This window comes from Dreissena polymorpha, chromosome 8, assembly GCF_020536995.1.
Source record: "Dreissena polymorpha isolate Duluth1 chromosome 8, UMN_Dpol_1.0, whole genome shotgun sequence".
Classification (NCBI taxonomy): Eukaryota; Metazoa; Mollusca; class Bivalvia; order Myida; family Dreissenidae; genus Dreissena; species Dreissena polymorpha.
Window position 1 is genome coordinate 23,615,828 of NC_068362.1, and position 24,767 is coordinate 23,640,594.

Below are 24,767 nucleotides of genomic sequence, written 5' to 3' on the forward strand. Positions count from 1 at the left end.
TTTTCGCGTAAATACCGACTTAATATATACAAATGTCATTATTGGAAATGGTTCGCTGCATATAGAGACTTAAAAAACCAACATGTTTAAATAATGTATCTTCCAGAAAACATATGAACACAAGTAGCTTATCACAATGGTGCAACTAAGCTTAATTAACTTTATAAGTGTGACCTTTCTCTTGGGGAAGGGGGGTGGGGGGAGGGCTTCGTACCCTGCAAAAAAACAACATCTGCCCGTTATGTTGTGCGACTTAGAATAAATAAACATTTCCCGGGGATTAAACCCTGGTCGCCTCTGTAAGATGCGAGTGGACAGCCATTAATATAATGATTTGTAAATGCGTCAAGAATAAAATTTATATCGATATGCTAATACATAAACTTAGATTACACAGCACAGTTTAAAATAATAATAAAAAATAAAGTATTTTGTTTTTTGCAGGGGTGAATAAGGTATTAAAAACATACCAATATCCGGTTCCAAATTAGGTTGTGTAGTCTCTATCTGAATCTGAATAACAACAGCATCATTTTTATCAATGTACATGTGCTTTTCTTCTTCGCAATCTCTAAAAACATATATAAACCGAAACGATGCAAGAAATATTGGAAAGAAAAATAAAAAACATGTAGAAATAACATTTAGTTTTGAAATAAGCGATACCAATGGAAAAAATTAACGGTGATATGTAGACGTACCTCAACACGTGTTAAGTTTTTGCATAAAGTGACGTGAGGAATGGATCATTTTGAGTTTTTATGAAGCTGTCGTAAAATTATCGGGCTGCAATTATGCACAAACAGAATAAGTTCTTATGAAGTTGTAACCGAACAATAATATGGTCGGGTTCAATATTTGACTTTCGATTGCACGTTTCTGAGTGTATTAAGTCTCTTGCTTTTCATTTGTCTTTCTATAATTATGGTCATACTATGATATTAAGGCCTTTCCTATGTAAGCATCAATCTGTACTGATATTTATAGTTAGCCACGTACTAATAGTACAAAAATGTCAAATTGAATAAGCACAAGAGAAAGAAAGAAATCTTGCTTTAAAATACTGTTTTAGTGTTTTTGGGGTAGTTAACTAATTGCTTCACCAATGTCATAAATGTAAATTGGTGACACGAAAGCATAAAAGCTGAAGAATGCATATAGAGAACACTCTGAAAAATACTGCATGGGAAGTTTAACGTATGCGCAGAACTTGCCGTGTTTGTGTGTGTGTGCGTGTGTGTTTCCTGTTTATGTACATGTCCATCAGCCTTTTCACGAGTACATGTATATGAGAAGACCTGACGCAGAACTTAACAAATTATGTGAACGTTAAATGGACGCTTTATTTAGGCAAAACGTGAAGGTTTCTACTGCGAGAGGGATCTTTATTGTCAACATGAAAACAGTTCTGACAGTTGCATTTCTTGCTTATGTAACGTTCTTTAAGTTTCTTGATTTGATTACTTGCATAAATATGAAGGTAGATGGCAGATGCAAAATAAACTGATTATACACACATCTAAGAAATGATATGTTTGTCAATAAAACGTAATAACATTTATGAAGCAATTATAATACTTCCGCGATTTAGATTAATCTTGGAACATGTCATCACCATGAATAGTATATGTGCGATAATTTGTGATCCACTGCTTCCAGCCACGTTTGTGACAGAGCTCACATGCTTTTTTTATGATGATTGTCCAATATAAGTGTTATGTTTGTCAAACACTTTAAATCCTTTCTAGCGTCCGCTTTCCGTACCTTACGGTGATACTTGACACTATCGAGGATGCATTTTAGAGCGTTTACTATACATGCAAAAAACTGTAGCTTACAATTTAATGTTTAATGTCATTCTCTGTGCTAAATGCATTAAACCGAAACCTATGTCTGACCTCTGAAAGTGGGGGTAAAAAAGTATTATCTTCATTTCTCCGCAACAGAATCGTCACACTGCAAATAGTTTGTAAAGGTCATATACTTATTCTATATTAAACTATATATCACCACCATCATATGATTACTGATATATCTTTGTTTGTTCGATGTGTTATTATAATATATACATAAACAAATATGATTTATATGAGATTGTTGTTTGCATTAATATCTTAAATATAAAGCTACAAACTAAAGGTATGCACTTAAAACTGTGATTTATGAATTGATTTAAAATAGTTTGTTTTTTGTGTGACGACAAAATTAACAGTAGGCAACAAAAGTTAGCGAAAGAAAACCCTGTGAGATTCCTATCATTGCTCCATCTAGGATTTGAAAAAGACAGAGGTGGCTATTTTTTCAAAAGGGCACTTTCAAGTGCGCAGTATTTTCTCAAAAGGGCGATTTTGAGGCCGCGGTCGTATCCGGAATGTCCCTTGTATAAAACAATATGTTTCCTTGTTGAACCAGTAATCGCTTTCTAAAGGGTGATCTAAAGAACGCTTCCACTTAAAGGACCGATACCGAGACCTCCAAGTCGGTAAGCGGACACCATATCCACTACGCCGCAGTCACCGAACTATCTTTGAATTCTAGAGGCTAAATAAGCACACAATTATAAAATATTAGATCTGAAAGCTTGGCAAATGTAAAACGCTCCATCCAGCAAACAATAAGATGTAATTGTATGGATGCATTATTTTTGTAATAAAAACATTATAATGTTTTCAACACAATAATGCTCAATTTTTTATTACTTTACATGGTTATCAAATTAACTTTTGTCCGTAAATAAGATAGCATCTATTATAATATAATTTTGTTTTATAAAGAAGAATTACCTTAAACTACTAAAAATACTTTCCTGAATAACTTTTATTCTTTTTATCTTAAAGTGTACCTTTATATTATTTCGTTTTAACATCAGAACCATTACGCAAACTCAAATTTGTCACAGTAATGCCGAGCACTTTTAAAATACTATAGTTGTGTATATTAAATTTATTTAAAACGTCTATTTATAAATTATATTTAATCAATTTATTTTGCTTGACGTTTTGTGTTAACTTCTTTGCTTGTAATTATGTCCCTTGAAATACAAAATTTATGTCACTGTAGGTAGTAAGCATTAAAAATCGTTAATAAAATACTTTGTTATATTTTCAGTAAGCCATATTAATGATTTTATATATATATATAAATATTGAAATTGGAAAAAATTGTATTATAAATACATTTTTCACGACACAATCAATTGCTAAATATCATGTGCGAAACAAGCTTGCGAATTTTTTTTCATTTCATGTTAAAATGTCTTTATATGCCGATAATAATACTGTGTAACAACGGTATTAACAGATGACAAATCTATGTTTCATTTCTTTCGTCATGTTTCTGATTTTCAAAAAGTTTCAGGTTCTAAAATAAATTATAATAAAAGTTGTGGATTGTTTTTAGGTAAGTGGAAAAGCAGGTCTGACCATCCATTTGGTATTTCATGGGTAAAAAATGTTAAATTACTTGGATATAAATTTGGCTATGATTTAACTGATGATGATATGTTCAATGAATCTTATATTAATTTCTCAAATACATTAAATTTGTGGTGTAATAAATGTAAATCTTTTAAAGGTAAAAGTTCTGTTTTAAATACATATGTGCTATCAAAAATTCTTTATTTTGTTCAATGTCAAACAATTCCGAGTCACTATATTAATATGATACAAAAAAGTTGTTTTAAGTTTATATGGGGCAGTGTTTACGAACCAATAGCTCGAAAAACATTATTTTTAGACTTCACTTTAGGTGGCCTTCGGGTACCTAATGTTCAACAAAGAATTAATGCATTTTATTTATCACATTTATTTAAACTGTTAAATGATTATAAATCTCCTTGGGTATATTTTACAAGGTATTGGATAGGTATGCAACTTAGAAAATTTAATCCTTCATTACATAGTAACAGTGAACCCCACAGTGAATTTGTTCCTTCTTTTTATGTTGAATGTTTAAGGGTATTTCGTAAGTTTATAAAGGATGTTCAAACTGAAAATTTTAAACAGTGGTCTGTAAAAGAAATATATACATTTTTAATAAATCCAAATAATGAATATATTCCAAAATGTAATAAAGAATTTCCATTAATTGATTTTAAAAATACATTTAGAAATATATTTTCCATGGCAGTTGATCCTGTGTGTAGGAATACTTGTTTTAGGTTAGCGCATTCTGTTGTGTATGTAAATAAATATTTATACGATAAAAAGTTTAACCATGCAAAAAAGAAATGTACTTTTTGTAATTGTGACGAAACTGCCCAACATTTATTTATAGATTGTTTGTTTACCTCCCCTTTAAACAAAACTGTTTTATATTTAATTGATATACTTACGATTGAAAACATTAATATTAATCCTAAATGGTTCCAGTTTTTTGATGTAAAAAATGTTGGAAGTATTGAATTAAAATATGTATATTTAATATTTTTGTCAGAATCAAGACATATTATTTGGACATGTAGGAATTCCGTCAAACATGAAAAAATATTATTATCTCCCTTAGACTTAATTATTAAATTTATAAATAGAATAAAATATATAATTACATTAGATTTTCATCGCTTAACACAGGATTTCTTTTATTTATATTGGGGTGGATTATGTCACACAACCAATGAAAATATTGTTTTTCATAGAGAACTTGATTACCAAAATTACTTAACATATTTATAATATTTTACTTGTTTTCTGCTGTTGCGTTTTCTCTCTGATTTCAGAATGACAGCAGCGAGGATGTGGGGAGCCGGTGCTCGGGTTGTCATCCTGGGTCAGAGAGAGAGAACAACAAAGTGATACAGTGTTTTGTGTCATTTGTGTGATGAGTTTTTGTATTGATGTATTTATATATGTATCATCACTGTTATCATCAATGTTCCTATGAATCATTTCAATCATATATCATATACTGTGTAACCCGGTCATGGGCTCATCTCATTTCATTCATTGAATTTCATTATCACTCATGTTTCATCACTATGTATATACGCTATACCATTGCCTCATTTACATTCATGTAGGACATAGGAACACTGTACTAATCTTTCTTGCGTATTGAGTTTCATTTCAAAAAATATATTTCATATTATACATGCTTTTTCACACTTGTTCAGGCTTAACTGGATGGTGGGGTTGAGGCGGGTGAGTAGTTGTACCGAAGGCTGTCACGTGCCTCAACTCCATCATCCAGGGCAGCTGTAGACTATATATCATGATCCTGGCGGACCATCACAGGAAGTGCCCGTGCATGATCTGAGGTGGTTCGCTGGGAACCACATTTTATTTCATTATAGTTTTTTCATTTAAATGTACAACCTTATATGTTTCTTTTCGTTATTCTTTACAATTATTAAGGAAGTGTGGATACATTACTCGTTTTATAATCAAGGATATAAACTCAATACATAATACTAATAAAGACCCGCTTAAATTTAAGATGGTGACTTTTATTTGTTAAAAGCTATCATTGTGTTCTGTTTTACAATAACATCATATAAATTTTACAATAAAATCATATAATCGTGCAGACGTGAACAAAGACTGGAATATTAATTAAACGTGCAGACGTGCAAAAGACTGTTTGTAAATTGTGAAAAACATAATTTTGTTTCTTATAACTTGGTTAATCTTGTTAAATATTATAATAAGTCACCATACATTTGTTATTTCACATTTAGTTCTTTTAGCGGGTACCTGGGGCAATCTACACCCCAGGGTACGTCATGAATAAAGTTTTATGAAAAAGAAAAAAATTTCGCATGCTTGATATAATTTCTGAATCTCTATTCGTAGAGAGCTACAATGCATTCACAACTAGATGTAATAAGTAAAGTATTTGTAACACAAATTTGCCTTCACTGTAAAAAACAAATACACTACTACACTTTGACAACTAAAAAGGTCCCGTCCCGAATCGGGATTTTCCGATTCCAATCAAGACTTAACCTATCACAATAGTTATTGTGGGTTAAAGATAATGAATGTCTTCCGATGATGAGTGATGACTGATGAGAATTTGATAGGAGAAAAGTCAATATGATCAAAGGAGAGAGAGGTATACGCCACTTCAATACAGTAAATTTATCAATTTCAAATGCTAACCTGTAACCTTCCAGATATACTTCATGATGCACAATTATCTGACCTTATTCTTAAAATTGTCTACGGCTCCGGCGGAAAAGGGGGAGAAACCCCCGTTGACCCCCTCCCTAGGATCATTCTTGCGGATGCCCATGGATCCTTCGTACATTATACTGATTGTTCTACACGAAAAAAAAATAAAAAATAAAAACCGCATAAGTGAAACTATTGATTTTGAAATAATTATAATATATATAACATAATGAAACATGACTTTGAATTAACACCGTCTTAAAAAAAAATTGGGTTAGTTCGTTGCATCAACTGTTGTCAAATTTAGGGTTTTTAGAAGTATGGATACACCAAGGGGTAGGACAAAAAGAAGTTTTCTTGTCATTATTCAAACAAAGAATTAAGGATTATTTTTATCAAGATATGAATTCACGATTAACGGAATCTAGTCGAGCCTTGTTCTACAGGCATCTTAACATAAACAATGATTTAAAAATGTACCTTACAAGCATCTCAAATGAAAACCATCGCATTGCTCTTTCTAAACTCAGAGTATCATCTCATCGTTTAATAATTGAATCTGGCCGCTGGCATAAACCCATTGCTACTCCTTATAATGAAAGAAAATGTACACATTGTCAAAAAATTGATGACGAATATCATTTTATTTTAGAATGTTCTTTATTAAATGACTTAAGAAAGAAATATATCGATAAAAAGTATTGGTTACGACCTAACATGCAAAAATGTATTGCACTTATAAATTCACAAAATGCACTAACATTAAGAAAACTAGCTTCTTTTACATTTCTTGGTTTTAAAGTTAAGAATTAACACAATAATCCTTTATATAAGTAATGTCATTCATTAAATTAAATCTCCTATACATGTATAGCCTGACATATTTCATTACGAATTGTTTAACTTAACATTAAACTAAAGCTCCTATACATGTATAGCTTGACATATTTCATTACGAATTGTATAACTTAACATTAAATTAAAGCTTCCATGCATTTATAGCTTGACATATTTAATTACGAATTGTTTAAGTTGCTTATCCTGTTTACCGGTAATTAAAATATTCATATGAAAAGTAACTTATCTATGTTTTGCTGGTGTTCATAATACTGTTCTTTCTTACGTTTTCATGTATCCAATGTACACAGAAAATTATGATGCGTTAATATACGCATTCTGAGTGATCGGCAATTATATCTTGATCGCCTCTATTAAAGGCTCATCCGTTTATGTACTAATTATGTATGTTTTGTTTACTTGTGATCGGCAATTATTTCTTGATCGCCTCTTTTAAGCTCATTTCAGAAATTATGGGAATAATATTATTTTGTAATGTATTTTTTTATTATAATTATTTATCACTCATAATGGGCTTCTCCGCTTGTTTTCATGATTATTGTGTTGTCCATGCACGTTTTATGTATGTTTAGTTCACTTGTGAGTGTGGGCATGTGTGTATGGGAGTGGGTGTATTCGTGTGCGCGTGTGTGAGTGTGGGTGTATGCGTATGGGAGTGCGTGTGTATTATTATCTTTATTATTTATTTATTTTTGCATTTTGCTTTGCCTACGTTGTTGTTAATTTTATTGTGAATTTATGTTGTCCTCATGTGCCTACTATGGCGTATTGGATAGAAATAAACACCTATACATATAATCAACAATCAAATACTGCGTATGAGTAATTAAAGAATTACACACACTATTAAGCAAACTTACGGGGGCAACAGATAACAATGATTAACAAGAAATATCTTTAAAAAAGATATACGGCGTAAATAGTTTAATGAATGAGATCAAGTATAGCGAATGTATTTTTCTGTGCAGTTCTTAGCTGCATCACACGCAGTACGGGATGTTACGGGGAGTTTTCGCGGCTTATTTTACATTATAACATATTGCTGGTCATAAACCTATAGATACAAAACAGAAAACCAAAAGAAGAATGGAAGTGAAATTTAAACATATGAGTCAACCGGCCACACGAGAAGTATCCGTATTTATAGGCGCGTTCTTCGAACAAACCTGTTTTAGTGGTTTGTCGGGCATTGCTATTTGATTCGATTATTAACAGTATCAATTATCATCGTGCTAATGCTTAAAGTGATATTATGGGCATTTTGCACTGTTGAATTGAGCTGAAAAGAATTAACAGGTCAAAATAGTTAGTTAAAATGTGGTTACTGATTAATTATCTGCAACTCACCTTGCTACCAGTTGTTTATAAAAATATATTTTATATTCGATATTCTTACGTGACCCACCCAGTCCTGTAAGCTGAAATGATCCGTAAAACAATTTCGTGTCTTTGTGTCGTATGAACAAATCTGCACTAAAACTAAAATTAGGTTCAACTCGTAAACGCATGATCAGTTGTCAAACGAAAGTACGGTTGATATTCAAATGCATTATTTTTCTCTTTCTGGTATATTGTTTTAGTATGATGATGCTGCATTAATTAATATAAGTGTATATGAAGTAGAAACATCAAAAATAATCAACGGTTGCGATAGACACCTATAAACTGTTACATGCTCATAATATCACTTTAGTACATTAGGCAATATGGACGAATAATTATTGTTAAATTTATCAACAATAATATTTATCATTGTATTGTTGAAAACACATTAAGAATCTATTATTTACATACCATAATTATATTGCTGAATATCTTCATTTAACATATTTCTGGTCTAAAGAAAATTCCAGGTCACCTAGTTCACGGATAGCGTCTTTATTATATAACGATTATTTTACTGGCCGCCAACTCCGGTGATGAAATGTATATAAACTCTGAATGTCCGCGAATTGACCCGATATACCTCGCGGGTTGAAATGCAATGCTTTAAAGTGAGGCCTCACTTCCATTGCTCTTTATACTTTTACATGTTAACATGTTGACAGGAATAAGGAAGTAAGTACTAAATATGAGAACATGGCCTTTTAAGTATAAACGCTCTTGCGCTGTTTATACTCTGAAAATAAAAGGTGTACGCACAAACTGTATTGATGTCGAGAATTGAGTGTAAAACTGTTCTATCTATTAAGCCTTTTCATTCGAGATAAAATTGTTTCATACAGTAAAACAGTGTTACAAAGACGCGGATATGTTTCCAATGTTCTGGTGGTAAACTCAAATCAGCCAATGGAATAAATGAAGTGTATTCATTCGTACCTAGCCGCGGGAAATTTTATTGGAATTTTATTGGACACTTACAAAGGTCAGGCTAAGGTGAAAAGCTGGCTTATGCAGCTTACGCCGAAAAAAATGACTGGTCAGTATGTACTTGAAATACATGTTTGATGTTAGAATGTAGAGATCATCAGGTACGGCTTCGTTAAATAAAATACTAGTAGTACGAGCTTTGGTTGGTTTTAATATTGTTAAGCACAGCATTATCACACAACATTTAACATACCGAAACGGTTATGAAAGGGAACCTGCTGTTTTCGAGTAAAACGATTTGAGAAGTCGGTGTAGATTATTTATATAAAATACAAACCTCGATAATGTGACACCGATATAATGTCACTGAAAATGCTCGTCTCAACACTGAATATAGAAGACGTGTCAAGTACTCGTGTTTAGCAATGGCTATTTTGTTTTAAGATAAGGTGTTCTCCGTTAAGTCTAAGCTGTATTACTCATACAAATGTCCGCGACGTCGTATCGGGTATCGGCAGTAATCTAGGTATTTCCCAGGGACATATACATCGTCCGGCGACCGTCTGATTGCCGGAGGGCCTGAGCACGATGTCTGACGGACGTCGGACGGAGCTCGTCATGATACACGTACAACGAATCCGATGGCGGACGATCGCCGGGCGATAACCGTGCGTTGATCGTCCAATCTTATTTCGATCTCAATTCGATTCCTTCCCGGGCCCGACGTCGGGTCAAATTTTAAGTCAAACTTAAAATAAATTCGGAGACCGCCCGATGCTACAAAATATCCTCGAGACGGTGCGATCATCGGCCAGTTGATCGAAAAAATACGTCGTCCGCTGATCGGACGAAGATCGGTCTCTATTTGTGACTGAAGTTTTAAACCGACGTGTCCTGTGTCTATTGAGAAGTGCATTTTATAGAAATAAGCTGATAACCTTCAATTCTGCAATAAGTTAATACATATACACATTTTATCTATATAACATTTTCTCGTATAAGTCGGATGATTTGATCACTGAAAAGGGACACACTTTACTAATTTAAGGAACGCTAAGTTAATTAATATACGCTAAATGTCTAATAGATATATAATATCTATGTTTTTCATGTTCGCAAAAACGATGCATTCTGATTGGATAATTATTCTAGCCTTGTTACCGTCTTCATGACTTTCATACCCTCCGTCCAAACACTGGATATTGTGATTTCTTAGAAAAAGAGTCAAAATTCTTTGATGAAACTTACAAAACATATTTTCATGTTTGCTTATGTGTTTCTGTTTTGTTTTATAATTATCATGTGACACTATATCAGTTTAAAGCCAAGCTTTTGTTTATATTTTGAATGCAACGAGAAGAGATTGCAGAACAAAATTGCAAGAACCAGAATTTCGCACACTTATATGCGTAAAAACCTTAGAAATAATATATTTCTGATTTCTGAGTTTATTTGAAATGTAATGAAATCAATCTGCTCATGAGTCTGCATTATATGAGGACCCCGACTGTGTCACATGACTACTAGTCCTACTAGATGCATGGCAGTTTGGGCCATTTGTTGTATTTATATCTGTAATTTCGAGATATTCAGTTTTAACGGTCAGATACGAAAATATGCCATGACTTTGTACAGTGGTAAGAGAGTGAACTACCTGAAACCCTTTCTATCATGCCTAATGTAGTTATGCGTGTGAAAAATATTAAATCTGAAAGCTTGGCAAATGTAAAACGCTCCATCCAGCAAACAATAAGATTTAATTGTATGGATGCATTATTTTTGTAATAAAAACAGTATAATGTTTTGAACACAATAATGCTCAATTTTTTTATTACTTTACATGGTTATCAAATTAACTTTTGTCTGTAAATTAGATAGCACCTATTATCATATAATCTTGTTTTACAAAGAAGAATTACCTTAAACTACTAAAAATAATCTTAAACTACTAAAAATACTTTTCCTGATTAACTTTTTTTATCTTAAAGTGTACCTTTTATAATTTCGTTTTAACATCAGAACCATTACGCAAACTCAAATTTGTCACAGTAATGCCGAGCACTTTTATAATAATTTATATAATAATTTTATGTAACGTCTATTTATAAATTATATTTAATTAATTTATTTTGCTTGAGGTTTTGTGTTAAATTCTTTGCTTGTAATTATGTCCCTTGAAAGACAAAATGTATGTCATTGTAAGTAGAAAGCATTGAAAATCGTTAAAACAATAGTTTGTTATATTTTAAAATAAGCCAGATAATTGATTTTTTAAAAACAAGTATAAAAATTGGAAAAAAACAATGTATTATAAATACATTTTTCACGTCACATTCAATTGCCAAATATCATGATCGAAACAAGCTTGCGAATTTCGCATGCTTGATATAATTTCTGAATCTCTATACGTAGAGAGCTACAATGCATTCGCAACTAGATGTATAAGTATAGTAATAGTAACACAAATTGGCCCTCACTGTAAAAAACAATTACACTACTACACTTTGACAACTAAAAAGCTCCCGTCCTGAATCGGGACTTTCCGATTCCTATCACGACTTAACCTATCACAATAGTTTTTGTGGGTTAAAGATAATAAATGTCTTCCGATGATGAGTGATGACTGATGAGAATTTTATACGAGAAAAGTCAATTTGATCAAAGGAGAGAGAAAATAGGTGTAAGCCACTCCAATACAGTAAATTTATCAATTTCAAATGCTAACCTGTAAACTTCCAGATATACTTCATGATGCACAATTATCTAACCTTATTCTTAAAATTGTCTACGACTCCGGCGGAAAAGGGGGAGAAACCCCCGTTGACCCCCCCCCCCCCCCCCTAGGATCATTCTTGCGGACGCCCATGGGTCCTTCGTACATTATACAGATTGCTCTACGAAAAAAAAATCGCATAACGTCGCTGTCGTTCTCAAACCTCGTAGCTACAAAATGCCAACTTTTCAGGAGAGAGAAAAAAACCGTCTCATTTTTTTATATAGGAAACCTCGTAGTTGCAACTAAAAAAAATATTAAAACGTTTTTGTTAAATTTGCCCAAACGAAACGACGTACCTATAGGTGAAATGGCGTCGCTACGACTTTTCGCCGGGAAAAAACCCAACAATCATTCTACAACATTTCGTCACGTCACGTGGCTTTTTCAAGAGCTCTGATTGGCGTAGAGCTACGAGATATAGCGCAAATCACGCGCCAGACTTCATATATTCGGAAAAGACGAAACAAATATTTTGAAAATTTTGGAGCTACGAGGTTTGAGAACGACAGCGACGATAAGTGAAACAATTGATTTTGAAATAATTATATTAAGCAAACTTACGGAGGCAACAGATAACAGTGTTTAAAAAAATGACTGGTCAGTATGTACTAGAAATACATGTTTGATGTTAGAATGTAGAGATGATCAGGAAAGGCTTCGTCAATTAAAATAGTACGAGCTTTAGTTGGTTTCAATATTGTTAAGCACAGCATTATCACACAACATTTAACATACCGAAACGGTTATGAAAGGGAACCTGCTGTTTTCGAGTAAAACGATTTGAGGAGTCGGTGTAGATTATTTATATAATATACAAACATCAATAGTGTGACACCGATATAATTTAACTGAAAATACTCGTCTCAGCACTGAATATAGAAGAAGTGTCAAATACTCGTGTTTAGCAATAGCTATTTTGTTTTAAGATAAAATGTTCTCCGTTGAGTCTAAGCTGTATTACTCATACAAATGTCCGCGACGTCGTATCGGGTATCGGCAGAAATCCAGGTATTTCCCAGGGACATATACATCGTCCGGCGACCGTCTGATTGCCGGAGGGCCTGCGCACGATGTCTGACGGACGTCGGACGGAGCTCATTATTGTACACGTACAACGAATCCGATGGCGGACGATCGCCGGGCGATAACCGTGTGTTGATCGTCTGATCTTATTTCGATCTCAATTCAATTCCTTTCCGGGCCCGACGTCGGGTCAAATTTTAAGTGAAACTTAAAATAAATTCGGAGACCGCCCGATGCTAAACAATATCCTCGGGACGGTGCGGTCATCGGCCAGTTGATCGAAAAAATACGTCGTCCGCTGATCGGACGATGATCGGTCTCTGTTTGTGACTGAAGTATTAAACCGACGTGTCCTGTGTCTATTGAGAAGTGCATTTTATAGAAATGAGTTGATAACCTTCAATTCTGCAATAAGTTAATACATATACACATTTTATCTATATTACATTTTCTCGTATAAGTCGGATGATTTGATCACTGAAAACGGACACACTTTACTAATTTAAGGAACGCTAAGTTAATATACGCTAAAAGTCTAATAGATATTTAATATCTACGTTTTTCATGTTCGCAAAAACGATGCTTTCTCATTGGATAATTATTCTAGCCTTGTTACCGTCTTCATGACTTTCATACCCTCCGTCCAAACACTGGATATTGTGATTTCTTAGAAAAAGAGTCAAAATTCTTTGATGAAACTTACAAAACATATTTTCATGTTTGTTTGTGTGTTTCTGTTTTGTTTTATAATTATCATCTGACACTATATCAGTTTAAAGCCAAGCTTTTGTTTATATTTTGAATGCAACGAGAAGAGATTGCAGAACAAAATTGCAAGAACCAGAATTTCGCACACTTATATGCGTAAAAACCTTAGAAATAATATATTTCTGAGTTTATTTGAAATGTAGTGAAATCAATCTGCTCATGAGTCTGCATTATATGAGAACCCCGACTGTGTCACAACAATCTGCTCATGAGTCTGCATTATATGAGAACCCCGACTGTGTCACAACAATCTGCTCATGAGTCTGCATTATATGAGAACCCCGACTGTGTCACAACAATCTGCTCATGAGTCTGCATTATATGAGAACCCCGATTGTGTCACAACAATCTGCTCATGAGTCTGCATTATATGAGAACCCCGATCAATCTGCTCATGAGTCTGCATTATATGAGAACCCCGACTGTGTCACAAGACTAATTATCCTACTAGTGCATGGCAGTTTGGGCCATTTGTTGTATTTATATCTGTAATTTCGAGATATTCAGTTTTAACGGTCAGATACGAAAATATGCCATGACTTTGTACAGTGGTAAGAGAGTGAACTACCTGAAACCCTTTCTATCATGCCTAATGTAGTTATATGCGTGTGGAAAATATTAAATCTGAAAGCTTGGCAAATGTAAAACGCTCCATCCAGCAAACAATAAGATTTAATTGTATAGTTGCATTATTTTTGTAATAAAAACAGTATAATGTTTTGAACACAATAATGCTCAATTTTTTATTACTTTACATGGTTATCAAATTAACTTTTGTCCGTAAATAAGATAGCACCTATTATCATATAATCTTGTTTTACAAAGAAGAATTACCTTAAACTACTAAAAATAATCTTAAACTACTAAAAATACTTTTCCTGATTAACTTTTTTTTATCTTAAAGTGTACCTTTAATAATTTCGTTTTAACATCAGAACCATTACGCAAACTCAAATTTGTACTAGTAATGCCGAGCATTTTTATAATAATTTATATAATTAATTTATGTAACGTCTATTTATAAATTATATTTAATCAATTTATTTTGCTTGAGGTTTTGTGTTAAATTCTTTGCCTGTAATTATGTCCCTTGAAATACAAAATGTATGTCATTGTAAGTAGAAAGCATTGAAAATCGTTAAAACGATAGTTTGTTATATTTTAAAATAAACCAGATTAATGATTTTGTAAAAACAAGTATAAAAATTGGAAAAAAACAATGTATTTTAAATAAATTTTTCACGTCACACTCAATTGCTAAATATCATGATCGAAACAAGCTTGCGAATTTCGCATGATTGATATAATTTCTGAATCTCTATACGTAGAGAGCTACAATGCATTCGCAACTAGATGTATTAAGTAAAGTAATAGTAACACAAATTTGCCCTCACTGTAAAAAACAATTACACTACTACACTTTGACAACTAAAAAGGTCCCGTCCTGAATCGGGACTTTCCGATTCCTATCACGACTTAATCTATCACAATAGTTATTGTGGGTTAAAGATAATGAATGTCTTCCGATGATGAGTGATGACTGATTTGTATACGAGAATTTTATACGAGTAAAGTCAATTTGATCAAAGGAGAGAGAAAATAGGTGTAAGCCACTCCAATACAGTAAATTTATCAATTTCAAATGCTAACCTGTAACCTTCCAGATATACTTCATGATGCACAAATTGTCTACGACTCCGGCGGAAAAGGGGGAGAACCCCCGTTGAGCCCCCCCCCCCACCCCCTAGGATCATTCTTGCGGACGCCCATGGGTCCTTCGTACATTATACTGATTGCTCTACGAAAAAGATGAAACTTACAAAACATATTTTCATGTTTGTTTATATGTTTCTGTTTTGTTTTATAATTATCATCTGACACTATATCAGTTTAAAGCCAAGCTTTTGTTTATATTTTGAATGCAACGAGAAGAGATTGCAGAACAAAATTGCAAGAACCAGAATTTCGCACACTTAGATGCGTAAAAACCTTAGAAAAAATATATTTCTGAGTTTATTTGAAATGTAATGAAATCAATCTGCTCATGAGTCTGCATTATATGAGGACCCCGACTGTGTCACATGACTACTAGTCCTACTAGATGCATGGCAGTTTGGGCCATTTGTTGTATTTATATCTGTAATTTCGAGATATTCAGTTTTACCGGTCAGGGGGCCGTTTCATCAATAATTACGTATTTTTATACGATCGTAAATTATGTATCGAGATTAATGTAGTCGTTTACGATTTTACATAAACTCCGTTTCATCAACGAAATCGTAAATGCAACATACATAAAATACGATTACTTAAATATACCTATTTTGTAACCGAAAAAAATAGTGACACAGTCTGAACAATTGCATGACGTAATTTTCGCGCGTTCTGTCAGCTAAGGCAAACATCGCACAAAAAAACATACTCCTATAAATATGAGGTCGAATTACGTCTAATCATTTGGACTAACAAAAACAATGCTAGTTGTGAATCGAAACAAAAACAAACACTGGAAAACGACGTGTAGACCGGTGTGGAAGGCTACCGATTGCTGTTTGGCCGACACTCTCCTTCCGTTACTAAACGCAAAAAGAAGTTATTTTGGATGGAGACGGTTGAAATGTGAGTTGAGAACTTGTTGGTTATGAATGAAGACAGCTGAAATAATTCGCGTTCAGGATAAATCTGAACACGAATTATTTCAGCCAAGTGTCTGCCAAAGCAAAAATCATCAAAAGACTCTAAGGCGGCAATTGATATTGACAAGAATGAAGATTTTTTGCTTATTTTCTTTATCCATGAATAAAAATGTATTGGTAAGATTAATTGTTTTGTTATTTCTATGCAGAAATGTGACTGTGGTGTAGATCAATTAACAGTTTAATAATATAATTTAATAGAGACCAATCGGAATTCAGGCTGACAATAACAAGACATCATGGATTGAAAGTTTGTCATGTCAGCATTTTTGTATTCAATTATCAAATATTTTATTTCAATAAGGTATTAGATTCACATGACACAACATGTTTAGTAATCACAAATGTCATATCATTGAGAATGCTATTTGATTGTCTATTATATAGGGGATATTTGTTGGATTCGGTGGATCATCGTTTTTAATTCACGAGTGATCATAGACAATGATATTTACACAAGTGGCGCAGCCACGAGTGAAAATATATATTTTCTAAGATCACGAGTGAATTAAAATCAATATTTCACCGAATCCAACAAATTTTCTTTTTATTTTATGCTTTTTTCGCAGTTTATATACATTGTTAAAGAGTTTTACTTAAGAATGTCGTTGGGATTATGTCGTCATTTTGTCAAATAAATGACGTCATTTCACATTAAGCAATGAAAATCGATAATTCTCACTGATAATTTTCATTGTTTGAAATAGTGAAATTATCCGTTTTAATCCACCGATATTTCTCTATAAACCACCGGAAAGCATTAAATAAATATCATTGTCCACAATAATTTATTATAGTGTTGATTCACAAGATGTAAATAATCAACATTGATTTATATTGCTTTCTCTGCAAAACTGTGTTACATGTAAAGATCACAAATGCAGTTTTCATTTCTTTGTTTTTCCAGAAAAGAAAATGTTATTACTGGCTGAAGGACCAAAATTGAATGGACAGAGAACACGGTTGACAAAACTCAAACAGAAGTTGTGTCACTCAGCTACATTAAAACATAAAACTGAAGGCAGAAGCAACAACTAGTAATTATTTATTTTATCTATAGATTATAGTAAAGCTGACTGCTAATTATTTCCTACAATGAAAATGTAGCAATTTATGTTTTCAATTTAAAGCTGGGCTGTTTTCGGAGAAAACCCAAGGTATTGTCATAGCCAGCGTGTCGTGTCGTCCGTGTCATGCTCAGTCCTTTACATTTTGTCAATGAATTGAACTTTGGCCATAAAATCAAAGTGCTTCCACCTAAAACTTTGAAACTTCATATGCAGCTCCACCTTGACGAGTTCTACACGCCTCACCCATATTTGGGTCACTAGGTCAAAGGTGAAGGACCTTAAAATAATTCTGAAAAGCTTTTATTCGTTAAAAAATGCACCCGTAGCCGAGCGTTCACACCTGTTATGCGGTGCTCTTGTTTTTCATTGTACTCTGTTTTATGGGGATAAAGTATTGCTGCATTTTTCGGCGTAAGCTGCATAAGCCAGCTTTTCACCTTAGCCTGACCTTTGTAAGTGTCCAATAAAATTCCAATAAAATTCCCCGCGGCTAGGTACGAATGAATACACTTCATTTATTCAATTGGCTGATTTGAGTATACCACCAGAACATTGGAAACATATCCGCGTCTTTGTAACACTGTTTTACTGTATGAAACAATTTTATCTCGAATGAAAAGGCTTAATAGATAGAACAGTTTTACACTCAATTCTCGACATCAATACAGTTTGTGCGTACACCTTTTATTTTCAGAGTATTACCAGCGCAAGAGCGTTTATACTTAAAAGGCTATGTTCTCATATTTAGTACTTACTTCCTTATTCCTGTCAACATGTTAACATGTAAAAGTATAAAGAGCAGTGGAAGCGAGGCCTCACTTTAAAGAATTGCATTTCAACCCGCGAGGTATATCGGGTCAATTCGCGGACATTCAGAGTTTATATACAGGTCATCACCGGAGTTGGCGGCCAGTAAAATAATCGTTATATAATAAAGACGCTATCCGTGAACTAGGTGACCTGGAATTTTCTTTAGACCAGAAATATGTTAAATGAAGATATTCAGCAATATAATTATGGTATGTAAATGATAGATTCTTAATGTGTTTTCAACAATACAATGATAAATATTATTGTTGATAAATTTAACAATAATTATTCGTCCATATTGCCTAATGTACTAAAGTGATATTATGAGCATGTAACAGTTTATAGGTGTCTATCGCAACCGTTGATTATTTTTGATGTTTCTACTTCATATACACTTATATTAATTAATGCAGCATCATCATACTAAAACAATATACCAGAAAGAGAAAAATAATGCATTTGAATATCAACCGTACTTTCGTTTGACAACTGATCATGCGTTTACGAGTTGAACCTAAATTTAGTTTTAGTGCAGATTTGTTCATACGACACAAAGACACGAAATTGTATTACGGATCATTTCAGCTTACAGGACTGGGTGGGTCACGTAAGAATATCGAATATAAAATATATTTTTATAAACAACTGGTAGCAAGGTGAGTTGCAGATAATTAATCAGTAACCACATTTTAACTAACTATTTTGACCTGTTAATTCTTTTCAGCTCAATTCAACAGTGCAAAATGCCCATAATATCACTTTAAGCATTAGCACGATGATAATTGATACTGTTAATAATCGAATCAAATAGCAATGCCCGACAAACCACTAAAACAGGTTTGTTCGAAGAACGCGCCTATAAATACGGATACTTCTCGTGTGGCCGGTTGACTCATATGTTTAAATTTAACTTCCATTCTTCTTTTGGTTTTCTGTTTTGTATCTATAGGTTTATGACCAGCAATATGTTATAATGTAAAATAAGCCGCGAAAACTCCCCGTAACATCCCGTACTGCGTGTGATGCAGCTAAGAACTGCACAGAAAAAGACATTCGCTATACTTGATCTCATTCATTAAAATATTTACGCCGTATATCTTTTTGTAAAGATATTTCTTGTTTCATTTAACTTTATTACCGGTAACCTATTTACCAGGGTATGAACTTGTGTGTCAAGGTATTTTTTATTTAATTCTTTCGACATCCATGTACTTAAAAAAGAAATTGGAATGTAGAGCATTAGTGTCACACACAAATGTTGAGTTTAAGTTCAGAAAGCTAGGTTAATTTTGCAATACAAAAACCAACTTTCAGAAACAAAACCAGGTCATGTAGGCATGCTAACTTATTATGACCATAGTGTCATATGTTGTGTATTTAATATTTAGTTCTGTTAAATGTATAAACTAGTAAATTTATCTGCTTGCAGCAACATGTGAAGAATGAAGCAACAGCGTAATAAAACTCGGGAGGAGATGTTGATGGCGTCAAGGGAAAGATATGCCATTCAGAGGGACATAAGCAATAATCATGAGGAACTGGTTTCTCTTAAAAAAAAATGAAATTCTAAATTGCTCAATTGTTTCTGGAACTTTTAATTGATTTTACATGTGATGGTGTTCAGTGAGTCCATGAAACTTATTATTACACATTCTATCATGTAAGATATAAATTGTCATATGAATTATAATACCATGCCCAGTTAATATATTTTACTTCCTGATTAATAATAAATATTTGTGAATGTTCTTTGTGTTTTATTCATTGAAAACTAGTGTAATAGCAACTGTTATCAAATACCATAAACATTATTATCATAAACATTTCAATAAAAATACAAAAAAAAATGCACAGGTAAACAACATTTTAACGGTAGATGACTAAATAATTGAACAGAGACTCATAAAGGGGTAAAGTTTAGTAAATACATTCGGAAACAATCTAATATATTGGAAAACTTCTATTTTTTTATGACAATAATATCCATATTTATAGACAGCACACTTATTATTATAAAGAACCGTTACATTTACAAGCCCACTTTTTATGCCCCCCTTCAAAGAAGAGGGGGTATATTGTTTTGCTTGGTCGGTCTGTCCACCAGATGGTTTCCGGATGATAGATAACTCAAGAAATCTTAGGACATAGGATCATGAAAACTTCATAGGTAGATTAATCATGACTGGCAGATTACCCCTATTGATTGTCAGGTCACTAAGTCAAAGGTCAAGGTCACAGTGAGTTGAAACAGTAAAATGATTTCCAGATGATGAATTAAGAATGCTTACGCCTAGGATCATGAAACTTCATAGGTACATTGATCATGACTTGCAGATGACCCCTATTGATTTTAGGTCACTAGGTCAAATGTCAAGGTCACGGTGACTCAAAATAGTAAAATGGTTTCCGGATGGTAACTCAAGAATGCCAACAGCTAGGATTATGAAACTTCGTAGGTACATTGATCATGTCTGGCAGATGACTCCTATTGATTTTCAGGTCACTAAGTCAAAGGTCAAGTTCACAGTGACAAAAAACGTATTCACACAATGACTGCCACTACAACTGACAGCCCAAATGGGGGGCATGCATGTTTTACTAACAGCCCTTGTTTTAATGTGGCTTTGAGAATGTTCATTACAGAGAACACCTTTTAGAGCGAAAGTCAGTGGGTAAAATATCACTTGAATAATTGTTTATGGGGAAAAGTACCTTGAGTATATGATCTTTTCTGGAGCTCAGATAACTGTTCAATATTCAAGGGACCTTTTCCAGTTTTGGTAAATTGACTAAATTAAAAAAAATAAGTTTAAGATTCGCAAACATTTGTTGTAGTTATGATATTTGTGAGGAAACAGTAATACTGAACATTTACCATGCTCTAAAATATCCATTATATGCAACTTTTGACGATTTAAAAACTTGAAAATTTTAAAGCGTTGCAACTATCTGCTGCAACACTCGACGATTGAATAATTTGTAGAGTTCTGTTGTTGTCGTAATATTTTGTGACACGATGAGGATTGCTTATATAAAGTGTAAAATACATCACTCATTGTATCAACATGGACGGACAAGTGGTCTTAGTGTGAGGCTTTTACTTCAGGGGTCAGTGGTCTGAGCCCTGTAGGAGTTACTTTTATCTTTCTTTAATTGTATTCTTTTTTTTACTGGAGCTTTTTAGATCCAGTGTTTACATGTATCAATATAAAAGCGTTTAATGAAAAACTTGAATATCTGCCAAAATTTAGGAAAAGTTCCCTTTAAAATAAATATTAAATCAAGCACTTGGTAATACCTAACACATAACTTTTTTTATTGGTCCTCAGAACATTGACATTTTTTTTCTTTCACAAACCTATAACCTTGAAGTAAATATTAGACAAATTATGAATACACAATTATAAAACATGCAAACATCAGCTGTTGTAACTATTGTGTCTAGACGACCAGGAATACCAATCCTTCCAAATCAGCTATGACACAACTTTACGCCATTTGGCTGAGTAGTGTAGCTCTGCCTATTCAGAGAAGACTCGAGCCATCTATCACTTTATAACATTTATAACTATAAATTTTTAACACATTTTATGCAACAGTTTGATCAGCTGCTGCCTCTTATCACATGCTGCTCGATGTACTGGTGTGTTGTTCATAACTTCCGGTTCCATCACATTTCCAACCAATTCCTCTATCAGTGGAACGTTTGAATCCAGACACAGGTTATGCAGTGGCATGTACACAGTTGATATTTCACAGCACTTATTGGACTTGAAAGGCCAACATCCACCAGTGGCATGCAGATATCTAAACAAATATCAAAAGTATTTCTTTAACATAGACATTTGTCTAAGTGACTAAATTGTCCTGATACCATTGACATTAATTTAATTTCAATATAAATTATATATAATATATAGCCTACAAAACACTTTATTTGTGCCTGTATTCACTATTAATGCACAATATCATTTAAATGCACTAGTAAACAATATTTCATACATAGAGTCTGAGGATAAGCAAAATGAATTTTTAAGATTTAAAATAAAATGAATAAATCATCAGTTTATTTAAACGGACATTTTTTTATGAAACATCATATTTACACATGCAAACAACCCTCAGTTATTATAAAAGTTAATTTACATATAAATTCTAAAATTTGATTATTAAAGTTGTACGTTATCAAGCTTTAAAAGTTACGTTTTATTTAAGACACTGTGAGAAAGAGATTGGCACTAATACTTCATTTAAATACTGTGTGGTAAGTTGATCTCGCACTAATAAGACTTATATTTCACAACCTATATAATATGTTACCAATCTCGTGATTTCAACACTCCAAATGCCCTTTCTACTACCCACCCTCTACATAGATGGTCATTGTAGGCCTGTTCTGCAGCATGGGAGGGATGAGGTTAAGGGGTCATCAGGTTAGTCCTTAACGGATACCCACTATCTCCCAGCAGATGACCCTCATCATTGGTGCTCAGATATTGCTGTAAATTGAAATATTTTATTGGGCAGTTGCTTTGTCTTTGATAAAAAAGCAGTCCACAGTTAATATTGTTAGATTAAGGTAGGAAAGCATCTCAATAATTTTCACAAAACTAGCTTAAGTATTATCAAATCACTATATTTTAGTTACCTTACCTAGATGAAATAATGTAACTTAAGACAATATTTAAAGATAATACTGATAGCTGCATTGGCTAACACATAAAAGAACAAAAGCTTGATCACACAGTGCTAATGGTGCTTATTGTGGTAGTTAATGATTTTTGCGCATGTACGTAACTAATGATTATTAGATGTCAAAGATGATAAGCATTACGCTTATTTCAACCTTTTATGGTATTTATCTGCTTTTATACCAAATTTAATGATAAGATAATGAATCATAATACTGTATTTACATTTACCTCATGCTGGCGTCAGCAACAGCCTGCACATTAATGGCATGGAATCCTCAGTAAACATCTCCCTTGGCAATATGCAATATGCCAAAATCTATAAAAAAAAATAAAAGTTATTCATTAACATGAAAGTGCTCATCATTTCATGTTCACATTACCAACACAAAAGGGAGGAATGCAGAAAAGGAGTAAATAAATAAAAAAGCCCCATCAATATGCACGAAATAATTTTTTTGGATGGGGGGTGCATATTTATAGCACCGCAGAATTGAATTTGACAAATAAATAAATTGTAATCAAATGGAAACAATATAGAAATAATTAAGGTAATTGTTCTGCAATTATTAAAGACATAAGGTACAATCTACTTTACTCACGCTCGATTGGTTATTCACAGCTTCGGTACTACTTACATGTACCCCTGGTATCATTAAGCATACTTGCATGTACCTCGGGTAAGGTTAATATACTTAAACGTACCCGGTCCTTATTAGACTGTACCCGAGTTGTATTATTGCCCAAAATTCGATGTGGTACAGTGCACTACAGATAAATGTAAAGCCATATTGTTTATCTAAATTAAACTTACCTTTTGAAAAGTAAAGTATTGTTCAATCATAACATTTAGAAGTAGAACAACTACAAGTTCAACATTAGCGGGTGGGGTAAATCAGTCTGCACTTAAAGTCATCGATAAGTACACGTCGACACAAAATAGAATGAGTTTAACATAAAGTCATTTGTAAAGAAACACAACAATAAATGCTTAAACTAATAACGGTAATCATCGAATGCTTTTATTAAGAAAAGATACAACAATAACTTATTCTTCAACCATTTTGCAAAATCCGAATTGTCAAATGCTAAGTAAACAAAGGGCAACTACTCTCAAGTTTTTGGGTTAAATGCTACTTATTTGCTATTTGAAAATAAATACAATTTTATAATTATACTTGTTTAAATCAATGATTTCTTCGCCTTATTTACATACCTAAGCGACGGAATGAAAGGGATGAGCTCGCCGGCAAGTTGGTGCCATGTCTTCCCCGATCAAAACCAACAATCGCTCTATTCCGCCCTTACTTAGACGATATATCGAAGCAATGTTCTCATCTCTTAGGTTTTCGAGAACAATCTCTCCCTTAAAAGCCTTGGCATTGGTAATTGTTCGTCTCCTGCCATCTTGGATGACAAAAACGACCGCCATTACGTTAATTTACGGGTGCCCTTATCCAGTCGTATATTTATGTATGAAATTTATGTAATTTTAATTTACGATTTGCTTGATGAAGCGCGATTTCATTGAAACATCGTAATTTATGTAAATCGTAATTTACAACTAGTCGTAAATCGTTGATGAAACGGCTCCCAGATACGAAAATATGCCATGACTTTGTACAGTGGTAAGAGAGTGAACTACCTGAAACCCT

At 33.2% G+C, this 24,767-nt stretch overlaps 2 long non-coding RNA genes across 2 annotated transcripts; one reads left to right on the forward strand and one right to left on the reverse strand.

Moving 5' to 3' along the window:
* The first annotated feature begins 16,284 nt into the window (after window positions 1–16,284).
* Window positions 16,285–20,088, forward strand: LOC127842986 (uncharacterized). The gene is made up of 3 exons (XR_008032014.1): window positions 16,285–16,464; window positions 17,449–17,578; window positions 19,851–20,088. It is a non-coding gene; the product is annotated as an uncharacterized LOC127842986 (long non-coding RNA).
* A 136-nt stretch (window positions 20,089–20,224) lies between these two features.
* On the reverse strand, window positions 20,225–23,920 carry LOC127842987 (uncharacterized). Its single transcript, XR_008032015.1, has 4 exons — window positions 23,344–23,920; window positions 22,787–22,920; window positions 21,437–22,228; window positions 20,225–21,324 (listed from the first exon to the last, which is right to left on the reverse strand). It is a non-coding gene; the product is annotated as an uncharacterized LOC127842987 (long non-coding RNA).
* Window positions 23,921–24,767: the final 847 nt, after the last annotated feature.